Here is a 13,926-nt window from a genome sequence, read left to right on the forward strand (position 1 = left end):
GAGGTGTTCAAGAGGAGACTGGACGTGGCACTTGGTGCCATGGTCTAGTCATGGGGTCTGTGGTGACAGGTTGGACTCGATGATCCTTGAGGTCTCTTCCAACCTTAGCGATACTGTGATACTGTGATACTGTGATACAGCAGACACTGTTGGAACAACAATTTCAGAGCTTTGGGAACTTGACCTGACATCAAAGATTTAAGAAAGAGTTAATAAAAAAAAATCCTGTGATATCTGAAAGGGCATTTATTGGATGAGGCAGAGTTTGATGTGCTAGAGCTTGAGGAATTAGTAAATATTTTGAGATCATCATCCATAAACACAGTTTTCAGCCCATTCAAATGAGGGACATGGTTCACAATGACAAGGAGATCTGGGGGTTTGGATTTCTTACTTTATGGCAGCCCATAGTGATCCTTAGGGGGAGAAAAACAACAACAAAAAAATCCATAAACTGTGTTTCAGGTCTTTGTTTTCAGGCTCATTGCTAGAGATTTAATGACCTACAATTCCTTTAATCTCTAATTTTATGATTCTATTAAACAAATGATAAATAAAAATTTCCTCTAGACACATAGGACAGGGGGAATCAACAAAATACTGGAAAAGGATCCAGATTTTCAGTCAGTTGAAACCTCCCTAATTGGCTGGCATGTTTTTCTGCACTTATTACAGTGAATGCTGCCATCTGTTTCTTACTTCAAAAGAAATAGTGAAATGATAAGGAAGCTAACAGAGAAGGAAGTCATATCATGCATATAGAGTATTTTAAAAGCATAGTATCCCTCAGCTCCCTGTGGATAGAATATTTGCAGTCTTGACATGCTAATTACTGTGAGAGAATTGTGACAGGCAAATATTCCATTTGTGATAGTGGGGCATGAACTGATGAGCTCATTTGGACTTCAGGTTTTCCACTACTTGTATTAGATTTTGTGTTTTCAGTATCCCAGTCAGGGTGATGCTTTGTGAGAGCCTGGCTGGGTACTGTCCAGCCACTGGATACCAGAGTACTAAAGATACTGGAAAGCTGGCCAGTGTAAAACATCATCTTTAATAGCCCAAAGGGAAGTGAGAGAAAAAACATGAAAGAAAAGACACAGAGAATATCAGGGCAAATAAAACCCACATCAGACAGGGAATATACATTCCCTCCCACCAGACATGTACTGTATCATTACCAGTGTCATCACAACAACTGATCAGACATGCACCACACTGGCGTTTTTCCTAATTGTTAAGCATCATAATGAAGTGTTGATATTATGCACTTCAGCATTAAATTCTATCAACTGCTGCTTAACCCAAGGACAGCAAAATTATTGATGCTTGACAAACCACTAGTGTCAAAGTCCCCTTGCCTGTACATGAATGTTGACGTTCACATCCTGAGTGCTTGCAGACTCTTCAGTGGAACGCAGCCCATTTTGGGTGCGCTGTGAAGGCAGAACTCTGTGCCAACCTGTACAAGAACAGCCACAATCTGAAAAGCCATGGAAAGGAAATTATAGAACACAGTATGTGCAATAAATCAACAAAGTAGCTACTACAGTCCAGAAGTGACAATACTGTGCAATACAGGGGAGGATTTCACCCACATGGAGTCTGTTATTTCTCTTTTCACCCTATCCATGTAATGGAGAGTAGCAAGATGCACAGCTTTTCTCCATCCCATTCTTTCCCCAACCCAAACCTGGATTTAACAGGCTTGTATGAGACTAGAAGAAATAAGACTTCTTGGTTTCTGCATCTCATGGAAAGAAATACCAGCTCCCATTGCTACAGTGAACACAAGTATCACAGTATCATTCAGGGTTGGAAGGGACCACAAGGATCATCTAGTTCCAACCCCCCTGCCATGGGCAGGGACACCCCACACTACATCAGGCTGGACAGAGCCTCATCCAGCCTGGGCTTAAACACCTCCAGGGACGGGGCCTCGACCACCTCCCTGGACAACCCATTCCAGGGTTTCACCACTCTCATGGTGAAGAACCTCCTCCTCAAATCCAGCCTGAATCTCCCCACCTCCAGCTTCATTCCATTCCCTCTAGTCCTATCACTTCCTGAGAAGTCCCTCCCCAGCCTTCCTGTAGGCCCCCTTCAGATACTGGAAGGCCACAATTAGGTCACCTCAGAACCCTCTCTTCTGCAGACTGAACAGCCCCAACTCCTTCAGTCTGTCCTCATAGGACAGACTTGGAGACCTTTTCCAGCCTGTATGGTTTTATGATTCTATGACTACTACATAAAGCTGATGTGTCTTAGGAACTGTGCACTAGAATGCCTAATACAAATAGAGCTTAACCTAAATTAAAACCAACCAAACAAAAACCCCACCAACCAATAACACACACACACAAAACCCTCAAAAAAACCCCATGACCACCACAACTTGGATGAAAATATCCTTTCTTTCTAAAAGTGTCATCAGTCTCCTGCCAAAAGAGAGCACTTAGCATCTCCTATCATCAATAGGCAAACCTTAAACTGGGCAGAGCTGCCAAGCTCCACTTGTCACAAATGTCTACTGTGCTACCAGAAATGTTCTTTGATAAAGAAGTTGGAAAACAGCCTATTTATGATTGATAATAAACAGCAAGAGCTGGAGGGTATTTAACATGCAATGGATATGTGCCACAGAACACTGTGCCCACTGCATGACAGACACCAAGGAAACTAGTTGGACGTACACTCTACAATTTCTCTTGGAAGGGAAGAAATGTCATCTAAGGTAATGTGTACAACTGGTCAGATCTGTGCTGACAAACACATTTGCTGACAACTTCAGCCCTTTTTTCCAATTACCAGCTGTTTGCACACAGACTGCTGGTGTGTTTGTTATTGTAACTGTAAAACAGACAATTGAAGTGCCCGAGCCAAAGCCCCAAACTCTCATCAATTTCCCTGGGCCAGGGAAAAAGGCTATAGATGAACACACTTTACCCAAAGAATCTGTAGAATATTCACTTGGACTCTTTCCCACTTCTTATTTGTGCTGTATAGCTGATTGTTCATACCATAGAGATTGGTTTTTTGCTTCCAAACCAAGTATATGAAATCTTTTAATTAACAGTTTAATAGCAAATAATTTTTACACGAGTGAATAACAATATTCACAAGACTCAAACAGTGTGAACACCAGCTATCACCCAGGTTGCTAGGGCAGTACAAACACCCACAAGTGTTACTATCAAAAGGCTACAGTAAATCTGAGATGTTCAGAGCCCACAGCAATGTTTGCAAGTGCAGCTTCAGTCCAGTCAGGAAGCCAGTGCAGGGATCATTCATCTGAAGCAGAGGCAGTCTCAGAAGAGATTGTACTGCAAGCTAATACACTGGATGTTGCAATCTGTCCTTCCCATGACTAGAGAGGAAATCAAATTCTGGGATTAAGCATGTAACTGCTTCATTTTTTAGGACCTGAAATTATACTGTCTGTCTCTGCACAAGAAAGTGGTTGACTTAATAATTCATCCCTACTCTCTAGTCTGTTATGGTTAACAATAGCAATAACATATCTGTTCCAAAGTACTCCAGGAAAAGTCCTGCAGAGGATTTACCATTTAATAGTAAGATTATGATACATTTACCTCTACAGAATAACATCCTCTTTTCCTAATTCAACTAGCTCTTAATAGATTTGTGTGAGGACCCATGGGACATGCCAGCTACAGGAGGATATCATAATCTGATCTTTAGCTTCTCTTACATGTCTTAAGCTGTATGGATCCTGCTCGCCCCTATCCTTTGAACATACCAGAAAGATTCTCCTGGATATTCAGACATTAGTTTACAATATTCCCTACCACTCCTGTTTGTAATTTTTCTCCACCTATTAAACAGTGTTCAAACTAGATGCTCATCACCAAGCTGCCATGGAGCAAGAGATTTTCTTTAATGAAGCACTGTACAGAACAAGTTAAACGACACGACGAGCGCTGCAGCATCAGCAGCTATCAACACTACATGTACATAGACACTTTGGGCTACTTCATTCTCCCCCTGAAATTCCTTCTTCTGAAATATTCTTAATGCAGATTAGATACTCTGTTTATTTAAATGTTATAGTTTCATAGTTTCATTCAGGGTTGGAAGGGACCACAAGGATCATCTAGTTCCAACCCCCCTGCCATGGGCATCTTGCAATGAAATCCCTTCCTATAAACGCCCTCTCAGATACATTTTAATGATCAATAATTTGTGAAAAATTAGTTGAAGCCCTGAGAAAACACAAGACACCTTGTGTCAAGTCACATGTCTTGACTCTGATCCTCTTTTCCAAGTGTTAAATTCAAGAACCATACAATAAACCCAGTCATCTGTTTAACACAATAAATAATCTTGAGCTATAAATGTGCTATCCGAGTTACACTAATTTGCTCCTCCTTGATACTGTCTTGATAGCAGCAAGTAATGAGAGCAGAAAAAACCCCACATTGGTTTGAGTGTTCCATGTGACACAAACATTTTCATAAACTACCCCTAAAGCTCAAGGAAAAGGGAACTGGCAAATCACATGGAGTGTGATGAGCTGAGCCAAGAATGTGATTTTGGACTGTTTCCATTGCGGTTTGCACTTCAGAGTAATTTGTATGATTTGGAAAGCCAGCAATACAACTCTGTGTAGGGAGGGGTTATTCAAGGTAACCTCCATGTGTAAAGGATGGGGTATTTTTATAGCCATGGACCAAAAATGAGGTCAGATGCTACAGCTACCTAGAGCTGGGAAGAAAGACAGAGAATCCACTGTATATATTCTCACTGTATTCTCACATTATCTTGCACTGTACAGAGATGTATTTTACTGTTCTTAAAACACATTGCTTTCAATCTGCCAATGGCATGATGAGCAAAGCCTAATAAAGTGTCCCTTTTAGCAGGAATGCTATTTTTGTATTCTTTAAGGCTAGTGTTCACATTGAATTCCTCAAGAAATGAAGTAAGAGCAGAAGGGTGTAATATCTGGAACTTTGTGTATATACTGGGCTTTAATGCATTCTTCACTCATGTGGCAGCCCAGCCTGTTTGTGTAGTGCTGGATTTTCTCTGTGCTAAATCCTGAGCTAATTTCTAGAAAATATCAAGAAACCTTTAATCTGTCAGAAGTCACAAGTTGTGGTTTGTACACAACAGAGCAACTCTGGGCTTCACACAACACACACAGACAGGACTTGCCACCACTTAACATATTTGGATGTGAACATTATTTTCTTTAGGGCAGTGAAGATGAGAAGTGTCAAATTCATAGTATCATAGTATCATAGTATCAGTCAGGGTTGGAAGGGACCACAAGGATCATCTAGTTCCAACCCCCTGCCATGGGCAGGGACACCCCACACTAGATCAGGCTGGACAGAGCCTCATCCAGCCTGGGCTTAAACACCTCCAGGGACAGGGCCTCGACAACCTCCCTGGTCAACCCATTCCAGGGTTTCACCACTCTCATGGTGAAGAACCTCCTCCTCACATCCAGCCTGAATCTCCCCACCTCCAGCATTCCCTAAAGATACTTGAAATCAGCCACTAATGAAAGTTTCACAGTGGGACCTTTTAAATAGTTAGGTCCAGACCCTCATCTGTAGTGAAGTTTCAGTGAAGGGAGTGAAAATGTCTGATTTACATCAATGAAAAATTGGACCTCTAATTATAAAGTCAAGATAATACTGACATGAAATTCTCACTCTAGTCTCCACTGCCTGCAAAGAGTACAACACTTTCAAGATTTCCACAGGACCAGTGTAACATCAGTTCTGAAAATCATCTGCACTCGCAGGATGATCTAGAGAAATACTCATAGAATCAAGGTCTTGAGACATCTTGATGCCCTCAGCTAGAAGCTGTATGGACAAAAATCTAGTAACAAGACATTAGAAATTCTGTAGTAAAGGAAAATTAAAGGCATAATTAAACAAACCAACAAACAAAACCAAACACTGGTACTTCATAAATAAGAGATGGCATTTTTTTTCCCTTCCTAATTAAAAAACATTCATCTAGAAATTTTGATTGCTGCTTCTGAACAATCTTTCAGTTTACTGACATGACCTAATGAGAAGTTCAACCATCTTCTGGCTCATTCCTATTTATAAACTCTTGACTTTCTTTCGTTCCTTACAGTGGTTCTCCAAGATTGCCTCTCCTTTTACTCAACCTCACCTGACAAGGGCTAAGCGGGTTCTGGTCCGGATTAGAATGTGTAGTTATGGTGACAGGATACTTTCATTATCAGATGCTTACTAGTGCCATCTGAAAGGTTTTATGGATAGAAGAAAGGCTAAATTTTATGCAGGGCAAGTTAAAGTCTACTGGAGATAGAAGGACTTACATTGCTTCTAGGAATGTTCATTGCAATTGTCATTGCCTTCTCTAGGTGAAGATTTTACCATGCACATGATCTGAATTGCCTAACTGGTACTTACAACCATAGAGTTTCCTCTGGAACACAATCTAAGTTTCCTCTTAGATTAATTATTGACATTTCAATTTATAGTGAAAGAAAGTATCCAGCCAACACAGAATTCAGCTGACAAAACTTTTCTGCCGGTAGAGCGTTATCTAAGGCAACTAAAAACACCAACCTGCCAGCCAGTCAAGCCATAGGATGGGCTGCTACAAGCACAGCAGCCTCCTTTATCCCTCTTGCCATGTTGTAATGCCACACCATCAGGACTCAGCACAGGAAACAGGCCAAAGCCCTTGTAATCCTTTTAGAAGGCTCTTGACATGATTCAAGATAAGGGGAAATGAGATTTGTGGATAATCTCAGCTCATCTTTGCTCCAAGTGCCCACAGGAAAAGATGAGTGTAATCTGCGCCACCTCACGCACGCACAAGTCTCTCTGTCTTTTGTTCTTTTCTGGAATCACACAGCTCTTGCAAGTGGAAGTACAGTGGTGGTTTCAGAACCACTGGGCTTTTTACAAGTGCAAGAGTACAAAGAAACCCATCTTTTCCCTCTGACTGCCCCCCCTGACTGATGGGCTGAGTCAAGTTGTTCTAATAGACCAGAAAAATCACAATTGTGTTGTGATTAGAGACCTTTGGTATGTCAGGACACAGAAGCATATCTGCACTTTAGCTCTTCACCCTCTAGCTTTACACCAGTGCTTATTGTGAGCCTTTAATTTCCAAAGCTGTCACAGAAGCAACCAGAAAATAAACCAAACTACCCAGAAATAGGTAGGATCTTACAACCCACGAAGCAACGCAGCACTAAGAGCAAGCGGCGCTGCCTTCTCTTCAGATTTCTGTTTTCCCCTGGAGTCAGTAAATAGCTATGAGAAAAAGCACAGACCTGAGCAGAAGAGGCGATTCAGTAGTCAAGCTCTGATCTCCACCATGTTCCCTGAAAGTTGTGTCTTTTTAAGGCAAGCTTCCCTGTTCTTACATAACCTTCAACAGTTTGCTGCAGCAGGCTAAGTGAGGGAACAAGATTAACAGATATGAGATATTTTTACTGCTTCACCCAAAGATTCACAGAATTTTCTGGGAATGTTAACACTTGTTCACAACAATGTGTGACTCTTCACGTTGCTCTCAGTGCTAGGAGAGAGTTCTACACAGCCTCCAAGTGATTTGTATGGAACAGTTTTACATAAGTGCTTAACATCCTCCTTCAAACTAATAAATACATTAAATGGTTGTTTGGGTGTTTTTTATAGGAGCCAAAGTGCTGTTATTAAATATCTCTGCAAAATAACAGCGTTGTCAAAGTGGAAGTCATCAAGCTGCTATTCCCACTGACTATGGTGATGTTACCCTGAACTTAGACAATGACAAAGGGTTTCTGAGTTAACTTACAGGAAATATATTTGTGTCAATTAGCACAGATTATATGATCAAGGAACAAGCTCAGTGAACCATAATGAATACGGTCAATAACTGCCCTGAAATATGACATTGATTTATCTAAATGCAATATCTAGGTTTCATTTGCTGCATTTCTTCCTGCTTCCCTCCCTCTGCTAAACATTTATTGAAAACAAAGCTAGTGTAAACAGAGTATGTATCATATTTTTAAATGAAATTCCACTACAACATTCTTACTACTCACTGTTCGAATACGATCTGCTGTCTGCACTACCATGAGGAGCTGCTGGTGATAATGTTCCCAGCAAGTCCTCCAAGCAGTCACTGACCAGCTCACCAGAGCCTTGCTACAGATGTGAAAATCAGCAGCATTTTCCCTACATCGTAGAGCTCCACCAAAGCAGAAGTTTATGTGTGAAAGCACCTTGACAGTTGGGCAGCTCTCCAGTTGTGCTAGCACGCCGGGATGGAGACCTCTTTCCTCTCTACAACAGCGGTAACCAAGCCCTTTGGATACAGCAAATCCCTACAGTGAACTTCTCTTATAGAAGAAAACCAGTGAACAGTCCTGTCATTGACTGTAATGGGCTAGGAGTTAGAGGATGAGTAACATTCACACAGGCAGCTGAATCTGGAGTAAAAAGGGCAAGACCACCACAACACTGGACAGGTAGAAATCTGCCTCAGCTTCAGGACACATACTGTAAATCATAAGTCCATGTGAGTCCAGGATTTCCTCATGGTTCTGCTTTTCTCAAAGCACATTACTGTACTCTTTATCCTGCTGTTACTCATAACACTCAGAGTGTCTTCCTTCAAGCACATATTTTGAGGTAAGGGTCTGGGTCTGATTCACATCAGCACTTCACAGGACCTCATCAGGGGGAATAGATTCAGGCACAAACCAAAAAGGCATAGCCCTAAGCATCAAAAAACTGAACATTTTAACCATAAAGAAAGCTACATCTACATAAACAACTAACAAAATCTTATTACACCAAGTCCTCATTTCAAAACACAACAGATAACGCAGTATTAAGTGACTTTACCAACAACTCTGAGTGTAATAATTCTCATGCACAGGAAACAGGCCAAAACAACTTCTACATGCTCAGCCTACTAAAACACATCACTGGATATTTGAAAGCAAATCAAGAATTTGTTGCTGTCAAGAAATGAGGTGTGCAATCATTGGAACCAAATTGGTCACTGGTGAACAGTAAAAATGCAATAATTTCCATACTTATTAAGTAATTTCTTGCTATTTACCCCAGAAATCCCTGCACACACACCCCCCTGTGAAATCCTGGTGTATCTACTATCCTCTTCGGTTGTTCTTCAAGGAGCATAAGGCAAATTACCTCCAAAAATGACAGTCCCAGATCTCTTACACTGCTATGGTACAGCGACAAATGATTGTAAAACTAAACAAACTCCGTCTCCCTACCCTTTTCACAATCTCCAGAATTTGTTGATTTACATCAGGAGGAGGAAAGGTTGTTTTACAGAGGAGAGGAAAACAGGATAGGAGAAGGAAGAAGTATCCCACGGAAGGGAAATTAGGTATTTATCTTTACCTTACCTCAGCCAAAATAAAAGACATTTTTCCCCTTTCAGTGCTTCATAAGAGTCTCTACCAGTTCTGTCCTAGTCTCAGCATACACCAAGTTTCCATTAGCATTAATAACTGAAATGTGCTCAAATCAAACCAAGAACACATTTCACTTTGTCAAGTCTTAAAACTGGACAAGAGATTGACATAATGAAACCTTGGAAAGGCTTGGAGAAAATCAGAGCAGCACTTAACAAGTCTATAAAGGACAGTAAAGAATAATTAGCATACCAGAAAAGATTTCACATCAGTGGGAGAAGGCCTAATCATGCAAATGGGTAAAAGAGAGCTACAAAATCTTCATAGAACAACACAAGGAATAAATAGCAGAAACTGTGTATAATATTCAAATATTCTATTAAAAAGCAAACAAATGCAAACAGCCCAGAGTGCTTTTCAACATTTACACAATAACTTATCTTTATGAAGGATGCTGAGGGATGAAGATGTTGCAATGATCAGACAAAACCAATGGTCAGAATTGCATAGAATTTTCAGCCTTCAACTCCTGATCTGTATAACTTCAATCCAGTCATCAGCAGTCTTTGTTTTCCAACGTTGTGTCCTGTGTTGCAGCAGTAGTTTTCTTACACACACATCAAGATACAGTTAGATACATTAATACCTGCAAAAATGTTTAGGTCTATGGAAAGATGAATAAATACAGATACTGATGAGCAGGAAACAATTATAAAAGCACATCTCAAACCCACTAGAGGTCCCTCCCCAGTTCTCTTGGGGTTTGCTAGAGATATCATTCCGTTTTTAATGTCACAGAGGAACACAGAAATTGTCTGCCTGGATTTGACAGCCATGTCTCTTCCAATCAAAACAATCAGGAAAGGCACTTAAGAAAACTCTTCTTGTCTTGCTACTGGACAACTCCCTTCAGCAAAGGAAGTTATGATGGCTACCTAGTGATCTGCACAACTTCCATTTCAGAGATGGACTACAATGTCAGCCCCATGCCCCACAGCAGAATCCCTCTGGAACACCAGTGTGACTCTCCAGCTTTGCAAAATGTTTCCACGGTTCCTTCGGTAAGAGGCCTGCCATTTGTAGCTCCAAATGCAGAGGCATGGGTGATGAAATTTCATCCTCTAGGACACCCTGAATGCCAGGATAGAATTTGACATATACAATACTGCCAGCTGACCAAATGCACAACATCTCTGCATGCTCTGACTTTCCGCTGGGATATCAGAGTCAGAAGAATAGGCTAGATGGGTGTCCTGATGGACTGTAACTGGTCCTAAGAAATAAAATCCAGGTTCTGAATCTAGGGGACAGTTTCACAATTAAGTTCAGAAGAAAGGCAGAGCCTTCACTTCTCTTTCTCTTCTATATGTTACAGGTCTATTGCTATGTCTGAGAAAACCCTTGAAAACTAATATGTATCAAACTTCTATACATACACTTGCAGGTTTCTTTGTAGTCTCTCACCATATCCTTTCTAAGCTGATGTGCAACTTTGCCATCTTCTCTGGAATGAGAGTCACAGAACAAGCTGTTAGCTGGGACTTTATTTGAAAATCAGAGATTTCCCAATTATCTAAGAGCCTACCTGTGGTGCTGCTTGACCGTGGAGACCAGATCTCCAAAACCCAAACAGAATTCAGGGCATCCAGTCCCTACTCCACCTTCCTGTTTAAAAAGCCAAGTTCCAGAATGCTCTTTTCCCCAGATGTGTTTTTCCACATGCCTTCCTTGGCATCACAGTCATTCCTGAGAGTTTCCCCTCTAGAACCAATGCAAAGTAAAATTCCTGTTGAATTTCACAACCCTTTCCTGCCAAACTGGGCACAGCTTTGAGCTCTCATTAGTCATCTTCTAACTACATACATGAGACACTGTGTCATATTGAGAGCCTCTGTGCACGCTGGCCACCGCAGATGGAAGAGGTAGCAAAACCAGCATCACAGTTTATTCCTGTGTGCACAGACTTGTAACGCCAACCCAAACTCCATGCAGTGCACTGAACAGAGATGAATCGTGTGCAGGTGCACGCGTGAGGCCGCAGACTGTGGAGCAGACGTTGCTGCTGCCTCAGGGCCGACCGTGTTTATGCAGAACTCCCCATGGAAATCAAGGTAGCAGCAGTTAATTGCTGTGTGTATTTTATAGGAAGCTGGGAGAATTCTTCAAGGGGTAACATATGGTGCACTTCGCTGCAACATGGTACCAAGACTGCCACAGATCTCACTGCGGCGTCAGGCACATGTGTGTTCAGAAATGAGGACAGCAGTCAATGGGAGATTGGATTTGACATGAGGTTTTTTTCTTTTCAGGCATGCCTGTTCCCCAAAGATAATCTATAAACCTTCCCAGAGTCAACATCTCCAGTTGTCTTCTGTTGCTGTCACCACATGCTGGGGATTCATTAAAAAATAAAAAAAAAAATAAATAAAAAAATAAAAATTCCATTTAAGGAGCAAGTTAGAGGCAATGAAGAGAAATCTCATCTTCAGAACCTTCTGGAGATCTTATTTGCAGCTGCACTGCATCACAGGTTCCTGGCTTATATTCACGTACTTATTACCATTACATTATCCCCTAGATATACTGACTATAACAAAACTGAGAGTCCTAAACCTTAGTTAATTGACATCAAGCATATCATGAATAGGATAATGCAGGAAACTGTTGCTTACTAACAAGACTCTTATTTCAGTGCCTGTGGACAAGAGGGATCGTTTCCATCATATTTGATCTCTACATGTAGAATAGAATAGAATATGATAGAATAGAATAGAATAGAATAGAATAGAATAGAATAGAATAGAATAGAATAGAATAGAATAGAATAGAATAGAATAGAATAGAATAGACCAGACCAGACCAGACCAGGTTGGAAGAGACCTTCAAGATCATCACGTCCAACCTATCATCCAACACCACCCAAACAACTAACCCATGGCACCAAGCACCCTGTCAAGTCTCCTCCTGAACACCTCCAGTGACGGCGACTCCACCACCTCCCCGGGCAGCCCATTCCAATGGGCAATCACTCTCTCTGTGTAAAACTTCCTCCTGACCTCCAGCCTGAACTTCCCCTGGCACAGCCTGAGACTGTGTCCTCTTGTTCTGGTGCTGGCTGCCTGGGAGAAGAGACCAACCTCTGCCTGTTTACAACCTCCCTTCAGGTAGTTGTAGAGAGCAATAAGGTCACCCCTGAGTCTCCTCTTCTCCAGGCTAAGCAGCCCCAGCTCCCTCAGACTCTCCTCACAGGGCTGTGTTCAAAGCCCCTCACCAACTTCGTTGCCCTTCTCTGGACTCGTTCCAGCAAGTCAACCTCCTTCCTAAACTGGGGGGCCCAGAACTGGACACAGTACTCGAGGTGTGGCCTAACCAGTGCAGTGCACAGGGGCAGAATGACCTCCCTGCTCCTGCAGGCCACACTGTTCTTAATGCAGGCCAGGGTGCCATTGGCCCTCCTGGCCTGGCCACCTGGGCACACTGCACTGTCACTGGCCACGAGGGTTTTGGTTTGTTGGGCATTTTTCTTTTGGGTTGTTTTTTGTGCTTTCTTCTTCAAAATCTAGGCATAGCTCACAGCTCTCTTTGGCTTAGTGCATACTAAGAAAAATACAGAAGACATTCAATGGGGAAAAAATTCTCATAGCCTTTAAGACTTATTTTCCAGGTGCACCTACTCAGATGCATTGTTCCAAGGTAAAACTACTTTGCAACGGGGAAAGAATGAGAAATAGAAAAGTCATTTGCAGAATTCTAATTCACCTGTGAGGATGATCCTATTAATCAGCTTTCATATTGTTCCCAGTGACCTTTCTCTTCCTGGCACACTATTACTACCCTACTTCTGGTTTTAAATCTTCCTTCCTGCATCACTGAATAGGAAGAAAATAAGTTCGTTTGGAACAGGCCATGACCCCAAGTACATGAGAGACACGTGCTGACTAATGTTGATTAATTCCCTCTGAATCATGTTAACACTACCCTCCAGACCCCATCACTCCAGCTCACAGTGACATATGCAGTGACTGCAATCACAAGCTCATAAAAATACCAGAGTGCAAAGCCAGGCTTTTGTAATAGTCTTTCTGAAAACAAAACCCACATCCGTAGGCTGCATTTTCCATTAAGCATACTTCACCTTCCATCAGTGCCATAAAGGCATTTCCTGGTGGTCAACAACACTACAGATTGTTCCTGTGAATATGAACTTGAGAAAGGCCTGAAAACCTAACTAAAACCTTGCTAAGGCAGAGCTAATATACCATAAAATGCTTTAAATTAATCACATCTCTCTGAAGTTTTGCATCTGTTGGTCTCATTTGCATGGATCTGACTCCCTGAAGAATGTTTCTGAAACAAATGAGCTTGGGATAAATAAAAACGAGTGTTTTTTAAAGTTCTTCTGATGGCATTAATAAAATGCTTAGAATTGCATTAGTTGCCTTATCTTGGTTGTCTTGGTGCTTAAAATGTCCCTGCACAGGACCAGGGATTGGGTTTTCTCCACACACCGTGCAAGAAACTGA

General features: G+C 41.6%; 1 long non-coding RNA gene across 3 annotated transcripts in view; it reads right to left on the reverse strand.

Annotated features, from left to right (window-relative positions):
- LOC137444601 (uncharacterized) overlaps nucleotides 1–13,926 on the reverse strand; it is a 147,312-nt gene that overhangs the window by 62,667 nt on the left and 70,719 nt on the right. Inside the window, exon 1 of one of the 3 annotated variants that reach the window (XR_010988192.1) lies at nucleotides 7,298–10,054. The exons of 1 other annotated variant lie outside the window; for it this stretch is intronic. This is a non-coding gene — a long non-coding RNA (uncharacterized lncRNA). Of the gene's footprint in view, nucleotides 1–7,297; nucleotides 10,055–13,926 lie in introns of those variants that run through there. One more of the 3 variants, XR_010988193.1, reaches the window with a different exon arrangement.

This window comes from Melanerpes formicivorus, unplaced genomic scaffold, assembly GCF_026170545.1.
Source record: "Melanerpes formicivorus ecotype bairdi unplaced genomic scaffold, bMelFor1.0.p_v2 SCAF_12, whole genome shotgun sequence".
NCBI classification, from domain to species: domain Eukaryota; kingdom Metazoa; phylum Chordata; class Aves; order Piciformes; family Picidae; genus Melanerpes; species Melanerpes formicivorus.